The sequence below is a fragment of the Maylandia zebra genome, unplaced genomic scaffold (assembly GCF_041146795.1).
Source record: "Maylandia zebra isolate NMK-2024a unplaced genomic scaffold, Mzebra_GT3a scaffold05, whole genome shotgun sequence".
Classification (NCBI taxonomy): Eukaryota; Metazoa; Chordata; class Actinopteri; order Cichliformes; family Cichlidae; genus Maylandia; species Maylandia zebra.
Window position 1 is genome coordinate 24,364 of NW_027490035.1, and position 6,000 is coordinate 30,363.

Consider the following 6,000-nt stretch of genomic DNA (forward strand, 5'->3'; position numbering starts at 1 on the left):
CGCGACCTGCGGGGCTGGGCGGCGAGGGATTTTAAACGTCGGCACACCGGCTGGATGGCTGGTGACCTGAGCGAACGTGCGGCGACTGGGTGGAGGCGGGGGCGCAGCCTGTGTCTTCCTAGGGAGAGCCTGAAAAGGATAAGCGGAAGCGAATGAATGGATGGCGTCCATGTTGTTTACGTGTTACAAACCCTTGTGATATATTTTTTTAAGTGAAAGGATTGAGAGAATGGTCAAAAGGAAAATGCAAAAATGTAGTTAGACAGGAAGATTAACACTTACCGATTGATATGTACATAGGGAAAGCCACGGCAGTTGTTGATGATCCCTGGTTCCCGGTTGTTGCGAGCTCATTTCCCGCAGGCTCTTCTGCACTTCGGGCGTCGCGATGAGGCTCAAAACACCCCAGTCAGACGAAGTAAAGGCAATCTGTGGTGTTAGCGGGCCAAAACTTTCACCTGCTTTTAGTTGATAGAAATAGATTTCGCTCTCTCTGAGGCTGAAGGAATAGCCCCAAAATCCGCCGGAGCTGAGACGGATGCTGTCCTACATTGGGTTAGCGGGTGCTGGCTGAACCCTACAAAGATGCATTCGTGTGAGTTGCGCTGGAGTCGCGGGGGCTCTGTAGCTAGTTACTGGGGTCTGAGAGACCACAGTGAGGTTGGCAGGTCTGGCGTCCATGTTGTTTGCGAAAAAAGAGAAAAGTCTTCTTTTTTCTGAGGGAAAAAAAAACAGTTCAATTTAGGCCTAAATGTTAAATTATTTCTCCTGAATGTGAGCGAGAGAATAAACCTATCGCTGTGAATGTAAATCGGACCTGCATCCGATTGGCTAACCGGGGTGCGAGGGGAGCCGCCCATTTGTTATGTGATTGGCAGTGGGGCGAAGTTAGGCACGCCTCAGAGACGAGTTGGTCTCCGGCGCAAATTTTCGAACGAGCTAAGCAGCATTCGGGAGCTAAGCCGGGGAGTAGGACAAACGCTTTTTCTTTCTGCGCTGGCTGCGGCTGCGGGTTCGAGTAAGAGCGAAGGGAGAACTTGAGAATTTGAGGAAGAGGGATCGTTTGAAGAAAAAAGACTAAGGATTTTTTCAGGAGTTTTCCCCTGTTTTTGAATATAAGGTTTTGGGAAATAGAGGGTTCCCTAAGTTATTCTAGGGGTTTTTTTTGTTGTTGTTGTTGCGCGTGTTTTGGAGAAAGACGGAGGGTTTTCCAGGAGGTTTCCTGCTTATTTGCCTAAGGGTTGGGTTGGGAGCCGTGAGAGTTCTATCGAGTTATTCTAGGGGTTTTTTGTTGTTGTTGTTGTGCGTTTTGGGAGAAAAGACGGCGGTTTTTTCAGGAGTTTTTTGCTGGGAGCCAGGGCGACAGTTTTTTGCGACTCTGACTTTGATTCTAAATCTCCTTGTTCGGATTATACAAATGCAAATAAATTGAAATAAAGTCTTCCCCCGAGGCATGCAACCTGTATGTCTCGCCATACTGAATGTTACAAAAGCACAAGTTTAACTAAGCGCTTTTACTCTGGTTTAACACATTTTCACACACACAAGCATGGTCCCAGAGACACGAGAGTGCACAGACACACAGGCGCGGGGGCGCGCACGCGCGCACACACGAGCAATCAGTTTAGGGCAAAAACCGGAAATCAATTTTTGGCAATCAGTTTTTGGCGCAACATCAGTCATTCTTACACAAGTACTGTCTCATATAAAATATATAAACTAAATATCTTTGAAACTGTCAAGCTCTTTAAGTTTTTGCAGCTTCCCCGCTTGAAAGGGATTGATGCATCTACCACAGGTGTTTAACTGGATTTCACTCAATGACCAGGCAGTTCTTTTGTTTTCCTTTTTCTTTAATCTTCTTTTCGGTCATAGTCAGCCATAGGTGAAAAACCTTTAAATACAAACCAAAAAACAAATTGTTTGTTATCACACATCTGCAAATACTGTGAACAATCCCAAACATGTTTTTTAACACATCAATGCAGTGCATAAAGCTTTGTAGTACAATATTTACAAGTAATTTCCCCATGGGGATCAATAAAGTATCCATTATTATTATTATTATTTTACTTGAGTATTCTTAAATACTGCTTTCTATTAAAGTGCTAAATTAAATGATCAATCTGCATTAGAACTTAAGCAGTAACAATAGTATTTATAACCAGCTTCTCTTAACCATATGCAAGCATTAACAGTCTTCCATATGCAGACCAACAATAAACAATGGTGCCGCTCGTAAACAGGCGACCAACTTGCGGCACAGTGCTAATGCTACGTAAGCTAGCAGCAGCCTCGATTCTTTAGCAACTCGCTTCAAAGTCTTTTAACATAGGCTGTATCCCAATTCAGGGTCTGCAGCCTTAAAGTACGCAGCCTCAATGGTCCTCAAGCGCCGCGTACTCAAAGACCGCTAAGGCCGGAAGTGTGAGGCTTGTGAAATGGGACGGTCTAGCCTCCGTCGCGCTGCCCAGGTTGCCTAGCAACCATGATAGCTGGAAACGTGTGGTTGACAGAAATGAAGGAGAACATATTTTGTTCGTTTGTTTGTTTCTACATGAGCTTTGTTTGATTTAATAAGTATCTGAGGCTGAGACCACAGGACTGTAAAACATGATTGTTGGGCTTCATATATGTACTGAACAGTCATATAAGATTAGCTAGTAAATAACAAATAGTTAATGTTGTTCATGAGACTAAAGTCAGTGTAAATATGATATGGCCAATATTATAGTTATTATACTAATCATTATTAGTTATTACAGCAGTGAGTTTGAACTCTCAAATCAAATCACTTCTATTGTCACATCACATGTGCAGGTAAACTGGTACAGCACATGTGAGTGAACTCTGTGTCAAATACTGAGCTTCAGTAAAGATACTAGTTGCAGCTATTTATATATCCTATCACCTTAAATCTTCACTCAAAGACACTCAAGTATCTTTGACAGTGTATATATAGATGTATCATATATAAGAGACAAATGTTGTTCCTTCAGTATGTTGGCATTACTAAATTTGGCTCAGTGCTTACATATATGTGTAAAAAGAAAATGTACGAGCTGTGATAACTGTGTCTGATAGAATGACGAGTAGAATGATATATGAAATATTCCTTTATTGGGTGAGAAAATCAGACCATGTCATAACTGCCTTAAGTCACACAGAATAGATATCAGAGCCTTAAACGGGCTGACTTTTGCTAAATGGGTCAAACTGGGCAGAAAGTCTACAAACACATAACATCCTTATGTTATGTGTTTGTATACTTTCTGGTGAAAGTGACCTACTTTCATCTACTTTCATCTCCCTGCAGGGAGGGGTCACTTGCCCCTCCCTTCCTTCCCTCCCCATCTCCAGCTGCCTCCCTCTTCCCGCTCCACCACAACCACCCACACATGCAGGGCCTTGGAGTAGGGGTATGTCACCAGGGTGCAGAGGAGGCTATCCCCCCCCCCTGTCCCCTTCTGGCTGCCTCTGCCTCAATTTTATCTCACAACTTAGACATTCACATTACTCACACTCTCATTACACATACATATAGGATCTTGGGGGTGGGCACGATACACGGAATCCAAGTTACCATCAGGGTGTACACCCCACCCCTGGCGTCGTTGCCCACCTCTCAATTTTAAATACACGTAGACATTGAGGGCTAGCAGGAGGGACCATGCGCTTACCTGCTGCTCTCTGGCAGGTAGCTCCAAGCCCTCCTGGGTTTTAAATGCACCTTAGAACACACATGCATCAACACTACAATGAGCGGTTGGAGGGAGGTTTGGAGTCTTCTCTCACCCCCGTTCTCTGCGACCTGCTGGAGCGGGGGGGCTAGGAGGAGGAGTTGGCCATCCGACTGGGGTCTGGAGTGTGGGGCCTCCCTGCTGCTGCGAAGTCGGGGCGGTCTGCCTCTCCCCACCGCAGGGAAAAGGGTAACACCACCTGGGTCTGGGTGCAGTTCCCCCCTCCAGGAGCAAGGGTACCTAGACCCGGTTTGTAGAGTACGCTTGGGGAGTGTGATCGTGTGTACAGCGTCTCTTTATGTTTGTCTCCATGTTGGTTGAGTGTGGAGTAAGTGCATATGAGAGCACGAGGGTGGGAATGGATGTTTGTATCTGTGTGTGCCTGTATGTCTGTGTCTATATGTCAGGTTGGGTATCAGACACCACCTCTCTGGGGACATCTCAGGCCCTCCAAGGTTTGGAGGCCTATCTCCCCCCACCACCACTTCCCCTGCCAGTGGCAGATGCCCTCAGACATCGGTGTGTTGGTGGTTCTTTGTGTCTGGGGATGGGCGTCTCGGCCTGGGGCTCGGTCACTCAGGCACAGCTGGCTGCCGGCGGAGCTCACGGGCGCGTCACTGCAACTCCCCCTGGCTTCTGCTCCGCGGCTGCTGAGTGAGCCCTCATCTGGGACTCTCCTCAGCTCTTTCTGGGACAGTGGCGCGGCTGCCCCTCTGTTGGTCTTTCTTGGTCTCTTGTGTTCTGGGGGCCTCTGGATGTCTGGAGTTTTGATCTCCTCCATACCTGCTTCATGCCCTGGAGGACGGGGCTGTGGCCCCCCCACACCCTCTAGCAGATCATTACATGAAGGAACCTTTTAAAAAAACAAGCGCGTCCATGCTCACAGGTGTACACACGGGTGATCACACCCACAAACTACACCCTTTTTGGCTCCTACCTCAAACCACACTGTGTTCTGTTGATCTTATGTGCTGCACAATAATGTTTAATATTTAGTATTTACTGTCATATTCCCATATATCATCGTGATGTTGTTTATTCTATTACTCTTGTTCTCTTCTGCTTGTTTTCTTTTTTCTTTCTCAACAGGTGATCCAGGTGATCGATATATGCATTTTTTGTCTTTTTTTTTCCTGCCCATTCTGTTGGTTTTTGTTTTTTGCCCTTCTCCCCGTCCCTCTTCTCAGCTGTTTCTCTTTCCCTCTTTCTTTCTCCCCTTCTTTCCTCCAGTCAAGTCTGTCCCATATTCAGCAAGTGAAAATAAAATAAACAATAAAAGGTGAATCAAATGGACCATTATGGCAAGGCTGGGATGGTCAATTTGGTAAAGTAAATCCGTTGGGCATCTTTCTTTGCCTTTAGACAATAATTCTGATGGCAAAAGAGCCAAAAGGGATAGGCAAAAAAACAACAACATAAGGACGGAACAGGCAGACGAGACACAAAGACATAACAGGGACACACAAAGGTGAGGGAGACTTAAACCCAGAGGACACAACAAACACACGCTGAAGACACGATGCTACAAACATAGTGGGGAGACACAGACATGAGAGTAACCTAAATAGATAAAACTAAACAGGGAAACAGAGAACACAACCATAGAACTAACTGAAGGTTTAAGTCTCTACTATACAAACCAGAACATAATACAAACGGGCATAAAACTCAAAATACCGGCCCGTGACAAAAACGAGCTTTCTTCATTTCTTTCATTTGTAACTGATGGTGAGTAGTATTTCTAGTACATTAAAGCACATCCACAGTGTTTCGTACGTCTCTTTATTTTTTTTAATTCTAATTTGAATTGATATTACAGCACTAGTGTTTTTTTTTTTTTTTAAAAACAAACGATGGAAAACATGAGATGAAACGCAAATTCACATTTGAAGTGTGTATCTGGATTAACTTTTTTATTGCTGTATAATAATCGACACGACGTTTGCGAATGGTGGTAGATTTTCCCTTTCTGGGTCCTTGTCCATTAGGTTCCTCTTGTGTCTCAATCCTCTGTGTCCCTCTTTGTGTGATCGTTTTTATACGTTTGTGAGTTTGTGTGTGCGTGTGTGATTGTTGTTGTTTGCTTGACAAAGGCAAAGTGTGCTTTGCAATATTACACACAGTAAAGCAGCCCAGAGTTCAAAGTTCAAAGTTTGTATTTCTTCATAAAAGTTCAAAATAAAATATTTACTACACATTTCAGCCAGTGTCAGTCTCTGTTTCACTCTCTAACTGTGGCTTAACATTCAAGAATCTGATA